Here is an 18751-nt window from a genome sequence, read left to right on the forward strand (position 1 = left end):
TCAAGCTCGCAGTGAATTCAAAAGAAAACCCCTCAAAGCTAAGTTTTTGAAATACATTAAGATTTTATATAATTTTTAATTAATCCAGATGTCATCAAAGGTAATTCTTCAGTAGCTGACCGTGTACCCTTGAATCAATGACAGTGGTGCTGCCCCGACAGGGAGCAGGAGAGGCACAGACACCTCTGGGTCATTTTAAAGCCGATTTTAATATTCTCAGTAACCTTCATCCCTAAGGGTAAAACCCTGCTGTAATGCAGGCATTGAAACCTTAGTCCTTTTGAATATAGGGAAACTGTGATGACAAGCAGTTAAAGATTTTAAACTAACCTACAGACACATCCAAAAGTTGCTGACAAACATTTACCAGAAATTCTGGGATGAGGATTATTTACTGGAAACCCCTAGAATTTAATAATGTGTTTTTCTCCTAAAGCTTAAAGTTCTTTCCTGTAGACTATTGCATCTGCATTAACACCATTCTTTGGAAATTGGTAGGAGAGCTGGTCAGTTTGTCCCTGGTTTAGGAATGAGGAGACAGCAAAGTTGGTGACAAACTCAAGGCTATGTACTATCCAGACCCAGACCTCACCCTTTGAGCATTCTCTGCCGTCAGACTGCCTGTGATAAATCTGCCCTGGTGGGCGCCTCCCCTCCCTTTCAGGACATCCATATTCATGTGTTTGAAGTCAGCCGTGGATAGTGACATGGGCTACAATGTGTTGAAAAGAGAGGGGCAGCTAACAGAATGATTAAGACAACTGGAAGAAAGTAAGAAATTTAAGAACTGAAATGTCTTTTATTTATTTATTTTTTTAAAGAGAGAGAATAGATGAACCAGATAAGATGCAAATAAAACAAGAAAACAAAATACATATGAAATGAAAAAGGCAATTGGTTTCGTATCTTCAAATGCTTAACTTACAGGATGGAAGAACACACAATTTAGCTTGTTTGGGTTTAGTCCTCCTAATATATGCTACAGAGTAATTTATTTTCAGAAGAAGCCTCACTGCAATTCTCCTATTATGATAATGGGAATTTATGCACATGAGTATTTGTGATCACATCACAGAGCAGTTTTTGGAGGAACTAAGGGGAGGGAGGGAATTTCACATTAAAAAAAAAAAAAAGGAATGAGGGCTTAAAAAAAAACCTTTAAAATTTCAATCTATCACTCAATATACATATATACACACGCACATACACACAATTCCACGGTGAATTGTCTTATTTGGGCTAAGTGCTTCTCTAGTGAAGAACGCAACTTGTGAGTGAAAAGCGGCATAATGCATACAATGCTCGCGTGGATTTGTTGATGAGAACGTGTCTGCCTCTGAGATTGGAAAACACGGCTCCAGAAGCCTCAGACCTCTCTGACCATATTCACTTTGCTTACTCAGGAGCAGACAATGACAGGCAGGGACTTAGGGGGAGGGGACGAATCAAAGTCCCTCTTACCCTGTGTCTCTCTGCTAGAATTGCTGTCAGCCTGGTGAGCTGACATGAAGTAGGGGATCAATCCAGTAGACACAGGATGAAAATGTAAACAGGGATAAGCTCTCCGTGTGCGCACTCTCTTCCTCCTCTTCCATCTCATTCTCTCTATCTTTTTACACAAAACCCAGACATTTGAGAGGATAGGTGTTTTTCCCTGTTACGAACAAAGCAATGCTCAGCACTCAAAGTCACTTAACAGTAGGATCACCTTTAGAGCACAGCCACACTGCTTTAGTAAATCGTGTAGGGCGATTTCAAGATTTGGTTAGAGTGTGCTAATATCAGTGTGTATATCACATCATTCCAGATATGAATACCCATGGGGAAAATTATGGCAAAGTCACAGCTTGGGTGCATTAATGAAAATAAAGCTTATCAAAGTAGGTGAACTAATACTCGTAAGTTCGTGCAACCCAAGTTTATGGGCACAAGTCAGCTGTGACTGGGTAGGCTCCGGGAGACATAATATTCTAGTCGTTTCTCTAGTGGAAGGAACTTAGCCTATTCTCTCCCTTAATTGATATTCTGCAACTGAATCAAACACTGCTGATTGCTGACCAGCTCACACGTTCCCCATATGTCTCCAGATTGCTAAACTCAGAAATGTGAGACTCTGCATCATGGAGTTAGTTTGAGGACAGCCAACTTCAGTAATGGTTGCTAGATTATTTGTTTCTATAAACAACAGATGAAAATCAGGAGTTTGGAAAAATGTGTGTTCTCACAACTATCTGTAAAATTTGTTGTCTCATATTTAGAGCATGCCTGAACGATTCAAACTAATTTCCCTGGATAAACATTATTAAACAGTGTAAGTTTGCCAGACCAGATGATACATACTGTGCTAGAATTTCTTCTTCGTCTGTATTTGTCTTTTTATATACATTCCTGTACTTATTTGCTTATGAATAGTGAAATAAAATTGTGAATCTAGTTAACAAAGATTAACCTCAGATTAGAAAAGCTTACATATTTTAGGTGTCAGTTGATTATTAAAAATTGAGTTCTTCAAAGTGAAAAGCGGAATGCAGAATTCCCTGCCATCATCTCAGTATCAAGAGCTAAAACAGCAATTTCTTCAATCACAAATAATGTTAGTATTTAACATTTGGTTTTATTTTAGGAAAAAACTATCAAATATAATGCCAAAAGACTCCGAAATGCACATTACTAATTTAAGATAGTATCAGTGCCTATTCCCACATGCGGTGTGCTAGGTCCTTCTAAGCGTATTAATCATCCCAACAACCTTATAGGGCAGGGGCAGTTTTCATTCTCATTTTACAGTGAAAAACCAGAGGCTTATAAAGAGGTGAGTGTCTTGTTCATTGTCTCACAGCCCATCTGTGGGAGAGCTACCACTTGATACCAGGCAGTCTTACACCAGAGCTCAAGTCTTAACTTTGTTATATTAATCCTCAATAACATTAAATAAATTCTAATAATTGAATCTGAAGATATGTTTCTAGTATTTTCAATTTAAAAATGTTTATTCGACTAGGAGATTAGGTATCATATTTTAAACTCTTAAATCCTTCAAAATGGACTGTATCTGACATTACTATGATAGATTGAAAAATAACATGTATACAAATATATTTAGTCAATTTAACAAATGGGACATGCTCTTTTATTAAACTACTTTTTATTATGTATTAAAAAATAAAACAGACATAATTCTGGGTTATTCACAGTAATTAGGAGTTTCATATGTGTTTATGGTGACCTGAGACTTACAAATAGCTCAGATATGATGATGGATCATGGTGTAACTCTGAGATCTCCTGGATTTTTGCTGGGAATAATACTTCAAAAGTAAAGAATGTGTGTTTCCCATAGGGATTACAACACCTCTTTGACTTAATCAGTTTGCTTTATGCTCTCTGAGAAAGAATTCTCTAGTTTTACTCATCTAGAGAAAATCATTTTCCTCATGGGAAGCATTTGGCAAAAACTACAAGTAATTTTTCAGCAAAATCTGATTTGTTAATATAATCCTAAAATAAAAGTGAAAACCAAACACAGAACAAAAGAGATCTTATATAATTTAATAATCTCAGTACATGAAATCATGTACAGCAGTAACCTCCCTTTCTCATTAGAATCAACAAGAATGAGCTCCTAGCTTGAGAGTTACCATAAAACAGGATAAATTGTGCTAAAACATTTTGGAGGAATTATGGTGAAAATTTTCAGGAGATAAGAATTCCTTTTTTAAATTTATTGTCTTGTGCTGTCTTGAAATCATTCCATTCCTCCACGATGAGATAGGGGCCACGAGTCTTACTCACTCGTTTTATACAGTAGCGTTTGAACAGAGCTGTCACTTACTGCATGTTTGCTCTGTGTCTCAAGGAAATAAAGCAGAGAAATGAGTAATGCTTTATGACCACAAGAGCCTACTGAAAAGTAAATAATATTCTCAGGGCTAGAATGAAATCTTACTGAGTGTTGGTGAAGGAAAGGAAAATAAAATGTAGAAAAAAAGATGCCCAGAATTTTATTAGGCTGATAGCTGAAACACAGTCAAAGGAAATGATTTAAAAAAATATTGCTTTAAAGAAAGTATTCCTTTTCTGCTCATCACTTACTTAGTACACAATTCTGCACTTTCTGGCAATGCTAAAGTTAGGGATGAGAATTCTTGAGTTACTATTTTCTTCCTAATAAAGTTACTCTCCAACTTACAAATGGGTTGTGTTACAAAAATTCATTTGTTAGATGATCATGTGGAACCCAAATGCCCTTTTCCAAAGAATCAATGTTATAAATCATAGTTTGGTGTTAAGGACGGTCTACATCATCCTATTTATGGTATAATGTTCCTCAGCTATATACTGGTAAGTATTAGCCTGAAGACTGAGATCTGAGATGGGATAACTCTTTTTGAACTGGAAGAAGGAAGAGGAGCAAGCGTCTTTCCCTTTTCTTGGGCACAAGGCAACTCAAGGATATGGGGATTACATGGTCTGAATAAAAAAGTGGGGAACATGGCTTATGAAAGTGTTTTTTTTTTACTATGACAAAAATAAAATTGGAAAATAAGAATTTTTTCCTTTCAAAATATTCTACTGAGAACTTTTGGAATCGGTAATACCCCAGAAAATCCACTAGATGTGGATGCTCTACACTAGTAATATTTGAGGATGAGAAAGGTGGTAGGTTTTGCTTTGCTCTGCTGGTTTTAAAAGCCCAGCTAGGAGTAGGAAGCCCAGGAGGCTGCTAGATGCGACCAGGAGAGAAGTGATGGGGCCTGGAATACAGTCAAGCCAGAGGGAACAGAGGAGGAAAGCAATTTCAGATAGATGGTTAAGAGGTGGAAATACCAAAACTTGGCCTTTGGGCATGAGAGACAGGAAGGAGACAGGATGCTTGGGGAAACTGAATGGATGGATAGACTGGGGGTGCTTGTGGGTAAAAATCATTAGTGGTGGAGGAAAAACGAACCAATTAGGAGAGAAGATGAGCCTGCTCAAGGTCAATTCTTTCAAACCATTCTTGCTTTACACAGCTCCTTTCTTCTCTCTCTACAGATTGGACTTCACCGATTCTCTAAAAAGCACTGAGATTTTAACATTTGGTCTTCAGAACTATCTTATAAGAGAATAGTTGTTCCCACACTATAAGAGGTGATAACAGAGAACCAGAAATGTTAAGTAACTTGCTCAAGGTAGTGGTTGAGTTGGTATTGGATTTATATTGAAGTGGTCTTTCTGACCAGTATTCTTTGCACTACTTTATCTTGCCACCTGTTGTGTCCACGAGTTACGCCTCAATTCAATTCAATTTACAAATTCAAAAAGTACTTGAAGAATACCTACAATATGATATGCTAGACACTGTCTTGGATACCAGGACCAGAGAGAACAAAGACATAGGCTCTGCTCTCAGAAGCTCGCACTAGTGAAGTAGGCTTATAGAAATTTGAAAAGCAAGGAGACGTCCCCTGAGAAAGAGCCACATGAAGAAAGAGAGAAGTGGAGAAGCTTGATCCTGTGACTGGAGGAGAGCAGTATTTCCAGGAGAATCACCCACAGATTCTTGCTGTACAAGTGATGGGTGGGGAGACCGAACCTATCAACACAACCTCTATAAAGCCTTCAGGTACAGGCAGGGCTGCTTTGGTGGTGGTTATCTAGGGTGGTAAAAAGAATGGAGACATTGAACCCTAACAGATCAGGGCTTAAATTTCAGCTGAGCTAATTATTAGCAGTGTGACTTTGGGCCAGTCATTTAACCTCATGTGTGACATGGGCATGATGTTGTAAGAATTAAATGTGGCCTATGTAAATAAAAAGCCAACCTACCAGGTTAAGACATGATTAAAAAGAAAAACAAAAAAGATCACCTAAATAATGAAATAATCAAACTAGTTTAGATACAAAGACACAGTTCTAGTTCTAAACTTGATTGAATTTTAAAATCTTTCCTAATTCTCCATGTCTATGGCTATTAGGATAAAACGCATGGACTGTAAACTGCACATCGTGTGTCTCTGGCTTCTAACTCTCAAATATTGGCTTTGAAATTAGTTGCCTGGGATAGAAATTCTTAGGATAGAAATTCTTAGCCTATCTGATGACAGAGAGGCGCTGGATGAGATAATCCATTGTGAAATCTAGGTGTTTTAATCCATTGTGAAATCATTAGAAGAGCCTTCTAAAGTTATTGAGTCACTAATTTAAAAAAATTTAAACTATAAATATGATCATCAACTTTTTATTTTTGGCTTTGACTTCAATCCTATATCTTAAAGAATAAATAATATAAATTGAATTATCTTCATCTAAATTGACTACCAATACAGCAGTCATTTTGGTTATTCTTGGATCGCTCAATAACTCATACCTTATTAGTAATATGGAACAGTTAGAAATGAAATCCATTGCCTTTGGAATACACAGAACACACTAATGATCCACTTTCTTTCGACATGCATTTAACCCCCACGAACAATCTGTGATTTAGTGGGCACAAGACAAGGGGGATCCCTACATAGTATTCCAGGGTTCTAGAAGGCCTTCATTAGAATCTTGCTCCTGCACTCACTGGCCCAGACATGGGCAACACTTTACACTGACAAGATGGTATCATTCCAAACGAGGGCTGCAACTCAGCCAGTCTGCCAGCACAAAGGTGCTGCGGTTCATCACAGCACAGCCCTCTGAGGCGTAGATCTGTGGAGAAGGAATGACAGATGCCTAAGCCCCATTGTACAGTGAACTGAAGAGAAGCAAAGGCAGGTAAAGGAAACAAAACATAGAAACTTTCTAAGATTTCCTAGCTGCTGAGCGTCCAATCACCAGTGGGGATGGGAAACTGTGGGGGCAGTCAGGACAATTTAGCAGGCGGCAGTCAGCAGTGCGCTGGTCTTTTAAATTAAAACATGTGGGCAGTCAAGACTAAGAGATCCTGAAAATCAAAGAGCCATCTTTACATATGGAAAGTGTTATTGTACATTTGTTCCTTTCTCCACTCTTACGTTTGGAGAACAATCATGATCCAGAATGTCACCTTCAAATACCGAGGAGAGTGGGAAGTTGCCAATTGGTTTTAGGAGAACTTTGCTCATGTGGGATCTAGCCTAACAAATAAACAAAAATAATGCCACTTGATGAACTAATACACTATTAGAAATTCATAACTTTGTATCATCCATGATTTTTATGTTAAAAATTTTGTGGGGAAAAGAATTCTTATGAGGGTTGTAACTTTGTATTTTGCTAAAAAAGTATAGTAGATTTTTGGTTCAAAATGTACACAGTAGCCTATATCAAAGAATGGATAAAGATAACAAGATTATAGTCTTTGTGTAACTTTAAAATTTTTTATCCCAGTATATTTGAATGCTGGTCTTGTGGTTTGTATTTCATGTGAAATTTCTTCAGTCATCTTGAACGGGCTGTTACACACCTTCCAATCTTCGTGTAATTAAGGCAGTAGTTTTGTTGTCATCTTGTCACAACTCATGAGAAAAACTGTGAAAACTCAAGAGCTTATGCAGTAGTAAGTCAGGATTAGACAGCTATATGTAATTTTGCTTTGCATCTTGAGGTACTTTATTGCACTTGTGAATAGTCAGCTATTCCTTTCCTATTAAGTACTTCCCCCCCCCCCCAAGGTTCTTTTTTTCCCCTTAAACCTAATAAGAGGCATCTTGTTCCACTTGCTTCCACAATATTCCAAGAACTCAAGTGTTGGCAAAACTAGAAGCAAAGGCAATTTAATTTTTTTAGAAGTCACTAAAATTAAAACTTTACTCTCCAGTTTTAGGGAAATTTAAAATAATATACTATTATCCAATTAAGTCAGAGCTCATTCAGATGAATTTGTAAATATTCCATAATGTTGGCCATCATGCACTGAGAAATTCTTTGTAATATTTGATAATGTTTTTTGATAAAACAGATTCTGGATAATGATAATATGGAATTTAGAACAATAAGTCATAAACCAGTATATTTATTATTTGATGAGCCTTAGAGTCATCTACACATTAAAAAATCTTTTCTTTGCTTACATTACCTCTAAATATTTAAAACATGTTTCAAGTTGCTAGTGGTTAAATAATGACCAATAATTTATTACTAAACCAAAAGGTCCTTCCAGGAGAGTCCCAAAGACCTGAGTTTATTTGGTTCTATTATAACTTAGAGCAGAGATCTATTATCAACAACACAGTGAACATAGCTGGAGAACAAAGTTCTAATTGGAGATGTTGAAGACAGAGAGTGACATGAAATCCCCAAATATAAGCAATCTCACAATGACTTCCCAAATATAAAGCTGGGCGTGATTGGCAGGAGCACTATGGATTACAAAGGCCTGAGAAGTAACCGTAAGTCAGCAATGTCTGCAGATAACTGATAACTGGCCTTACAGTTATTAAATAAGGACATAGTATCAAGGACACCATTTTTCCTACTTTTGAACTTTATAGTTTCATCATTTGACAAGAGCATAGAGGGGAAACATGGAACTACTGGAAGTGCTGAAAAATGGGTGGCAAAAGGATGATGCAAAACGACTGGGCTACTTAGGGTAGATAGGAGAAGGAGGATGGTAATAGTTTTGAGCATGTGTAGTGATATTGTGTGTATGGGAAAGTGGAAATAAGTTATTCCATCAGTACCAAATGTAGAATATAATGTAATTGTTTTGAAACAATCTGCAATATTTTTCCTCTTAGGAAAAAAGACTTGATAAATAACCAAAAAAACAAAACAAACAAACAAACGAAACAACACCCTGGGACCTTTGAGTAAGGGGAGCAAAGGAGGCCATATAATTTATTGCTCAGGCAACGCATGTAAAGTTAAGTTCTTAAGATGGTTAGGTGAGGTTTTCGGGCGAAATGGGATCTTTGATGAACTTTAAATTATTTCCAGGCCTTTTATCTTTGTGATAACTGTAGCCAAAATCTAAATATACTCATTCTAATTCATCTTTTTGAGGTCTGTAGGCCCATGTGCATTTACCAACTAAAAAGTAATATTATAATGCTCTGAGATGCACCCGATTCAGTTTTTTCGTACTTTCCTGCTTTTCTTACCTTTTCCTGCCACCTTTTATTCCTGAAGTCCATGCTAAATAAATGTACTTCTCATTTAAATTTGTGTGCTTTCTAAGTTTTGGAATAGTTATTGGTAATTCAACACTAACAATATGCATTATGCTGCTAAGAAAAAACTTTCTTTTTTTTATCTCCTTTTTTTAAAAAAATAAATTTCCAAGTGAAGAAAGACAAGTTCTTCCTAGTTTCTGTTCATTTCTTACTATTATGTGTGCTTTCTGGTTTCTCTATGGAGTATCTTTGATGCTATTCCTCCTAGAGACTGGAAAACTCAACTTTTGCCTAAAATAATTTTTTTCTGTGACATTCATACCTGCCTGGAGATGTGACACACTCATTTCAGCCTTTGGAGGTGACTGAAGAATTAAGATCAGCACTCACATGACTGAAATTCTTGAGAATGTTAAGATTAAAATCGTTGAAAGATAATCTTAATCTTATTTAAGAGGAAGAAATTTTTACATTTGAGGTTAGAATTAATGAAAATGCATTTTAATGATTACCGTGATGTAAACCACTGCTAATTTCATCAATAATAGTTTTTTTTCTGGTATCAATTGTGGCTCTGTCAAAGAACTTTAGGCTTTTATTTAAGCTTTATTTTATCCTGGGAAATATGATCTATCTTTTGAAGACCCTATGATTCCTATGTTATTTCATATATTATACTGGTCAGTGACTCATTCTGATCTTTAGAATGACTTGAAAATTAAGAAATGCATCCATGAGGTTAGGAGAAAATTAAAAGTATCCCATTGGATTTATTTGCTTTTCCTTTTTCACCAATAAAGCTCAACATTGGAGTAAAGTAATGGTTTAAAATAAATTCTATTTATTTTTATAGGCCACATTATCTTTTGAGTCTATTTATTTTCTTCATTCAATTTTATTTCATATTTCCTTATTCTTATGCTTTGGTTATCAAATACTTTCATAATTGTTTCCCTCCCACTCAAAATAATATCTATCTCTATTCCGTGTACAGTTAGTATTCACTTTATTCAAAATAAATTATCAATTCATGTTTTTAAATCCTACTTTTGTTAAATATTTTAGTAAAATATTTCTAAGGATAAAAAAAAACCTGTAAAGGTCAAACTACTGAACCATTTTACTGCCTTCCTACACTTCCCACTTCACAGGTTTTTCTGTTTAATGCTAAGGTAAAAATCATCTCTTGATTTTTTCCCCCAAAACACTTTTCTGCAGTCTATATAAGAAATAAAATTTAAAATTTTAATTTATAAAATGCTGAAGAGAAAACTGTCATCAGATATGCTTATTAGTTTGTTTTTATTTAGATTTAGCTTTCAAGATGTAAGAAATACTTTCTCTGTTCCTCCTCAGTGAATATTTGTGAATTGGCTGCTGCCAAATAGCAGGTTGTATTATAATGTATCATATTCATACCTTTAAGGCTTCTGTCATCATTAAAGGAGTCACCATCTTTAATTTTTGTAAGGAGCTTTAATTATTGGTGCTTATTTCATATTTTGATTAATTTTGCTTTTTAATTTCCACTACCTGTCATGGCATGTTTTGTCATGATCTTTCAGTTGGGTGCCATTTTAATTATTATTCCAGGGATTCATTTTTTCTCATTTATTATTACCTCAGTCCTTTTAGCTGTTTTCAGAAGGCTAACATCAACTTTCAAGGGTAAAGTGTGAAGAACAGATTGCCTTCACACATTGGTAATTCTAAAGATTTACAAGCAAATTTTAAAATGGTTCCCATTAATACATTTAATAAAATTTGCTAAGGTTTAAGTAGTATAATCCTTGAAATTTGCATTAGTAAAGTCTTAAGAAACAATATGATGTACATCAGTAAGTACTAATAATATCTACAACTAATTTCCATTTACACAAAGCATTTTAAGTGAGAATAGTGTAAAAAAAATTACCAAAGCGCTTTTGTTATACTATGGCATCATTTGTTCACAAAATGTATTGACCTTTGGTTTGGGGTGGAAAAACTGTGCTTTACAATTTTTTTTGAATTTAATCATTTATGGAAGTATCACAACATATTAAAAATGATTAGGATTTTAGAATTAAGAGAATTGAACTTGAATCACTACCCTAGCCATTATCACTGTCACCTAATTGGCCTTGGAAAAGTTATTTAAACTGCATACTTTTCAATTTACATATCTGTGAAATGGGGATAATTAACTCTAGTAAGCTTTTTTTTTTCTTTTAGGAAAAGGAATATTAATTTAAGGTACATACATAAGAGAAACTGGAACACATTGAATGACTTAAGTGTGCCATCAAATTACTTGTATACTACATATACTGAAATTAGTTGACATGTGTAGGCATTTTATTAACTTGAATACTTATTTCTTCAGGCTATTTCTTCACTGGCGGCAATTTTGCATGCCATTTCCTTTGAAACTGTGCAATTTTTTCCAGAACAATGTGAGTCGGGTAGATTATAAAGTGATTGAGTAATGTTGGGATACCCTAAACACGAGGTTCTCCACAGAGCACTACTGCAAAATTTTGCCTTAAAAATACAGGAATTTGATAAATTCCATTTTATGTTATTCCCATCAAAAAAGAAAGGAAAATCCATGTTGGATTTATAATCGTATTTGCTGACATTTTTGAGCACATTCTTGATATAATATAATTTCTGCGTTGACTAGGGATTGAAGGGAGATGAGCTTTCCACTTATACTTTTACATATTTGATGAATGGAGTGTTTTCCACAGATGAGATTCTGTGCATGTACATTTCCAATCTAGTTTGTACTCTATTGTACATGTACTTCTGCCTCTGGAGCCATAGGATATGGTCGCGACATGACCTGAACTCTGCACCAGCTGCTTTGTTTGACCACTCTGGGTGAGTTGGCACAGTGGGGTGAAGAACATTATTGGAAGCCATTCCTACTCTGGCATGACTAGTGGTAATTTAACTCCTCACTCAAATGATTGCTAACAATACAAAGATGTCCTGTGAACCCAAACTAATATATTCCCAACTCACACTCCCCTTAGCCAGACCTTAAAAATGCTGATAGTCATTCCGGTGGCACTCAACTTAAAGAAAAGTGCTATGGAGAAGGAGTCAGTGTGGAAAGAGACACTAAACTGGACTGGTTGTGGTTAAAATATCTTCTGTAGCAAATTGGCAAAAATGTCTGACTGTTTGAGCACATTGCCAGACCCCTACCAGGGCCTTAGAAGAGGAGGGATCAGATGCTTAAGTTTCATTAGGTTTATGTTAAATTTGCCTTTGAACCCTACCAGTTGTGAATCAGGAAAAGCCTTAGGAAGTAAAAAGGCACTAACTGGGCCAAGGAGGAATAGAGTAGAGAAATGTTTAGAAGGCAAATTGAGAAGGACTTGGTGAGGTCTGTAAGGAAAGAAAGAAGAGGCAGAGGGAGGGAGGGAGGGAGGGAATTTTGAAATAACTCCTAGGCCTCCAAGTTAGAAGCATTACGAGGAGCAGTTCGTTTTGGCATGGATGGGATAGGCTGAGGAGGAGATGATGAGAGAAGTTTTGGATCATGTTGGAAATGTGAAGATGTCTCTGGCACAAAGTAGAGATTCCCCATAACATTTGTATTCAATTATGAATGCAGAGAAGAGGTGAGGACTAGAGAGTTTTATTTAGAAGATAAAAGTATAAAAGTATAAAACCAAGAGCATGGATGAGACACCCTTCAGACAACTATCATTATTGACAATCGGTAGAGCAATTGACCACAGAGCCCAAGAACCCTCGTTTTTAAAATGGGAACAGATGAAAGGATTTGGAGTCTTGAGAAGCATAAGAGGAGAAACTGGAATGAGCTCTGCCATGGAATTCCCGTGAATAAACAATTTCTAAAAAGAAAGAGGATTCAAAATGACAATCAAAGGTAAAAAGTTTCAGTTAGGTGGAGAGATTGAAACCGGAGGAATGCAGACCACACATGGAAGAAAGCTGGCTTACTGGGGGAGTGGGAAGGGCTGGGGAACTTGTTAAGAGAGAAACACTGGATTGATGAGAAGGTTTTTCTTTCTTTTAGTGTGGGGAAAACTTTGTTGTCTGAAAACGGGTTCTTGGTGTTCGTTGCAGGAAAGAACTCAAGGATGCACCGAATAAGCCACGCAGGCAGTAGCTGTATTAGCAAAGGATAGTACACTCTCAGGATAGTGACAGCGGGCAGGCTTCAAGAAGAGCAGCTGCCCAAAGAGAAGTGGCTTTGGGAATTTATTACACTTAAAATGAAAAGGCGGAATATTCAGGACTTAAGGGTGGCGTGGTAGGCATTCCTACGTAAGTCCTTGCTGACCATTCCTTCCCATCAGGAGGGGGAGTCTTTGTCCTTAGTTGTCTCTCCTGGAACTGTCATGGCAACACAAGGGCTGGAAATTTTTCTTGGCTGCCATGCTAATAACATTATAACCTATTATAATCAGCTAACGTTTACCTAAAGTGGTAAAATGGCATCCTGGATCCTCTCTCAGCCACTGAAGTCCAGTTCTGGCCGGAAGGTAGTGGGCTTTTTTCCTTAACTGCTGACCTTGACTCCTCCTTCCTTTTTTCTCCCCCCTCCCTCGAGTCCCTATTCTTCCTACAGTAACAACTTAAGCATGTTTACAGAGTCCAGGGAAAAAGTCAATAGAAAAAGAGAGCTTTGAAATTCAGGAGTAAACAGAAACAGTTGCCTAGAAAGCTTTTCTTAGCATTCCATTCTCTTAATACCCTCTTACCTTCTAGCTGCAGGGATACACGGATTGGGTATCCCTTCTATGGGTACTCGTGGCTCTTTACATACATATTAAATATAATAATTATCTATATATTTGTCACTATTTACCACTAGAGAATTTGGGGCCTCATTTAATTTGTCTTTCAAACCCTTTTGCTTGGAGTAATGTTTACTGAAAGAATGTCTATGTCTGGGGAAAGATGGACAGGCATGAGATAGAGAGCAGAGAAGCATGATCTGTGAAATAAAAGGACTCTTCATAATATTTTGAAATTTGAGTGAAATGATAAGGATAGGCTTAAATATCAAGTTGAACTTACCAAGTTCAGAACATGATCCTACTTACCATGTTTGCAGACCCAGATCAATTTCTCCTCTGGGTGTCTGATTTTAATATTTTCTAGATTCTATCCTGATGGTCTTTTCCCACCCCCTCTTTATTTCAAAGGTACATTCCCAGCTGTACAGAGCGCGTTGTAGAGAGAACATATAGCAAGTAGTAGTGATAAATGGGAGTATCAAGTAAGAACATTTGAAACATTGAAACCTATGAGTATCTGAACTATTTTAAAACTCTCCAAGTGACTTTGTACAAAGAATAACAAAACATTATTTTTTCCTGTGTTAACGCTGTTTCACTATGAAGGGCTACTTGTTTTTTTTTTGTTTTGTTTTGTTTTTGTTGTTGTTCTTTCCTGTGCAGCTTTTTCTTAGATTAAAGCCATTGATCACAAACTAGGCAAGGTAAGAAACTGAGGATGATAGTCCACTCATCATTAATACTTTACCCCCCAAAAGAAGAAATAAATGCATGCCTGATGGTTGTGAATCAATAGTGTTATCTTCAGTTGCAAAGGACAACACATTAGAACATGTTGATTTAGAGTTTCTTATTCCTGTTGAATAAACAAATAGGTAGCTAATCATCAGCTACTAAATATATTTTCCAAAGGTGAACAAAAGTAGTGGGTAATTTGATGCTACTTAATTAAGCTCACTACACAGATTTTTTTTATACTCCTAAAAGCATTTGTTTATGAAAGCTAAATGAGTATAGATTTCTGATGAAAAGATCCCCATCCCCCAACACACCATTAGCTGTGAGTGATTCTGGCTAGTAAATTATATGCTGTCCTCTACATAGCCTTGTAAATGACCTCAACCCTGACCTTGACACAGCAGTATTTCTAAGAGGGAACAATAATTTATTCTCTATGTTAGATGAACTAAGACCATAGTGGTTTTCAGCTATAATTCTGTACTATTTACCAAGAAAACTGGTCCTATATGCTCAGCTAAATGATAGGTAGAAAGGGGGGGGGGGGGGAGAGAGAGAGAGAGAGAGAGAGAGAGAGAGAGAGAGAGAGAGAAAGGAAGGATCTATCTATCTATCTAACTATATATATATATAGTTAAAGCATAGAAGCACAATTGTATGGGGGGGGGGGTGTAGGGGTGACCAGGAGGTAGGGAGTGATAAATAGCCATCTGAGTAGCCATCTAGGTAGTATGGCTTCATATATACGAAATTTTTCTAACTTCATACACATTATTTTAGTGTTACTAAACTATCAGATTTTAAAACCTGTTTTCAATCTATAGGGTTATAATATAGATATAGGTATAGGTATAGATACAATCTTTGAGGCTTTTATAAGCTTGTAAGAATGACTTATTTTCATGGAATTCTATACCTAAAATTAAAATACCTGCAATGAGAATTCCACAATTGTTATACACACCCTTAAACATCTCCATATTTCACTGCTCACATTAGCCCATTTTAAAGCTTTGTTTATGTGTATGGAAACTCCTACATTAGTGTTTTGTATTCTGAAAATTTCACCTGCACAGTGCCAGTCAGTTAATTGCGCTAATTATTATTCACACATTAGCGCCTATTAGCCAGCATGGGTTTCTTTCTATTTTTTTTCTTTTTTCAAATGTTTTAGCCAGCATTCAGATTTCACTTACTTGGCAGAAATGACTTGTTATAGTGGTTTTCAAAATCTGGCAGTTAGCCTACGAAGCGACCTCTTCTGCTTTCCGAATTTCCTATTCAATTATCATTACAGATCTAAAGAGACAATATGTTAAACTCATTGAAACTTTATGAAAAAAAAATGGTGAAGTGGAACTTCAGTAGGTTACCAAATTCTATTATCAAAGCAAAAAGAGAACAACCTTCTAGCAAATTGGGGTTCAATTATATTGTGTTTGATATATAGTTACTTGTCGGAAATTCATCCTTTTTTAACAATTACAGATTTTTTTGTGTCCATATTAGTTCATAGACACCTTAGAAAAGGAACATTTAAGCATACTCAGGGGCATGGTCTACCTAAATTGGATCCCAAATATAACATATATTTAGATGGAATATTGAAGGTGGCCCCAAACAAGAGTGAGATTACTCTAATTGGACATGTATGATAATAATGAAATTGAAGTTTATTTTAAATATTACATGTCGCTTGCTGGGATACTAACTTAAGAGCTGGCATTGATCAAGAAGCTATTAAGTTAATTACTGTTTACTGAACAATAATAGACATAATCTTTTATTCTAAACTCTGCAAATTAAAAAAAATGGTGGTTTAAAATGATAACTCATTTTACGGAGTAAATTCCTACAAGGAAATAATGGATTTGTAGACAACTGAAGCAGTAGAAGAAACCATTACATTTTCCCATATGCTCAACTTGGTTGGTAGTCTCAGATCAGGGTACCAGCACACCAGCTCAGTTTTGGTGAGGGTCCTCTTCTGGGTTGCAGACTGCCTTCTTTGCCTTGTGTTCTCACAAGGTAAACCTTGTGTTGAAAAGAGAGCAAGAGAGTTCTATTGGGTCCCTTTATAAAGGCACTCACCCATTCATGAGGACCCTACCCTCAAGATCTAATTACTTGCCAAAGGCCTGACCTCTTGATACCATCACTTTGGGGATTAGAATTTCAATATATGAATTTTGGGGGGACACTAACTTTAAGTCTATTGCACTGAAGAAGAGGAAACTAGTCCCTGACACTCTGTTCCCTTAGTTAGTTCCCTACCCGTTAGCTAAAATTCAAAGTCTATCTGTAAGTTTCTGCTTGCTGGTCAAACTGACCTTGGGTTGAAATATTTGGGTTGAAACCTTGGGCTGAAGCTTACAGTTTCTGGTTTACTTCATTTAAAATGAAATGTTATGTTTGTCTCTTCAAAATATTCTAGATTCTGGAACCATTGTCCCAAGGCAGTTAGTACTGTAGCATCCCAAAATATTAAGGTGGAAATCCCTGGGCTCCTCTGAAAGCTAAGAACAGTGTGGAATGAAGGCTTCATGAGAGGATGAGAAAAGACCTGGGGGATCAAAAGAACCTCATAACCTCTGATAACAGTCAACTCAGAGCGTCTGACTTATAACTGGTATTTCCACAGAAAGTCCTGTTGTTTCCTTCAGGAATTCTTCTTAAACTGTTACAATACTATCCTTTCAGAAGTCCAGGAAAAAATGAGCCACAGATAGAATTAGGCACCACAACAGAACAAGCCAAAAAATTAGCACTGGGAGACCAGCGCTTCATCCTTATCTATGCCACCTGTGGCTAATGGGATTCCACAGACAAAGATTTAATCTTTCTGAGCCCCAATTTTACTATCTGTAAAAACTGATAGGATTGTTGTCAGAATTCGAGGAGATGATATTGATGTCACAAGTATAACATTAATGTCCAAGTAACTGCTTAGTAAATGTGAGTCATGTAATAATGTAGAGTTGCAAATGGAACAAAAGAAAAAAGCTGACCGCAAATGCGAATAGCAGGGATCTAAGAATCAGAGTATCATGGCTGTCAAGGATCTCACTGATATATCGAATCCTGAGTTTTACAGATAAGAAATTAAAGGATCTGCAGTTTAAGTGCCCAGCTCGGTAGTCACAGGCGAACAGAGCTGAGACTACAGCCTTCATCTCCATGTCCAATCTCATTGCTCCTTCATGCTTAGTAATAGGAGGCAGTCTGCATGCTAATCAGTAATGCCATGTTCAGAACACTTTATAAGTCCTCTACCGAACATGAAAAAAAACCAAAACACTATACTTGGTTATTTTACTTAAGCAATATTTATTGGGTGCTTACCATATGCTCAACACTGTCCTAGGTACAGAGATGTGTAGGATATGTTAAGATAAATTTAAAACAGGGAGGACAAATTTCCAGAGGAATATCACTATGTGAACAATGGAATATAATTCATTATAGTAAAAGCCGAAATAGGGAGCTGTATAGTAAAAGAAGTCCTGGAACTTCCCAGGAAGAGGTGATGTTTGAGTCACTGCCTGAAAGCAGCTACATTGTGCTACTCCAGTACTATCAGAGGCCACCTATTAGTTATTCCTTCTCCTACATTTACCCTTAGAAATGCCTTCCAAAGAATACATTAAGAAAAACTTATGAGATTTTACCCATCATTTCAGTATGTATGGTTGCTCTGTGGCCATTTGGTAGTAGAATGTGGACTTAAGATTCAAACAGAAAATGGTTGTAAGTTTACTTATGTGTTTTTTTTGACACCCTGAATTGCTTGGTAATAATAGCAAAATTCCTACCTCTAGGGATTTTCCAAAATTAATATCCAGATGCCTTGGCTCTGCATGTCTGAATAGATAGGCCACTGAAAAGCTATGAGACCTATTTTCCTTCAGTGTTTATGTTATTCTCACTCTCTAAAAGAAAGGGGGGATTAACAAACATTTTTGCTCGCCATGTATGCCCCACCAACTCTTGGTTCTTATTCTCCTGGTAATAAGAAACCTTTATTCAGGAAAAACTGCCAGAATCATTGTTTCATTCTGTTTGTTTGGAAGAGTTAGTGGTTAGATAATATTTTGATTGGTCCAAGAATAACTGCTATGTTGTCTTAACTTTTAAGGGTAGATTTAAAAACTTGTTGAATATTTCCTCAGCATTATCTTCTGTGTGC

At 36.4% G+C, this 18751-nt stretch overlaps 1 long non-coding RNA gene across 2 annotated transcripts in view; it reads right to left on the reverse strand.

Annotated features, from left to right (window-relative positions):
• The window catches only part of LOC109453591 (uncharacterized), an 876632-nt gene that overhangs the window by 57615 nt on the left and 800266 nt on the right, over window positions 1–18751 (reverse strand). The gene's annotated exons all lie outside the window — the stretch shown is intronic.

Source organism: Rhinolophus sinicus, chromosome 2 (genome assembly GCF_057876585.1).
Source record: "Rhinolophus sinicus isolate RSI-liver-muscle chromosome 2, RSI-T2T, whole genome shotgun sequence".
Lineage (NCBI taxonomy): Eukaryota > Metazoa > Chordata > Mammalia > Chiroptera > Rhinolophidae > Rhinolophus > Rhinolophus sinicus.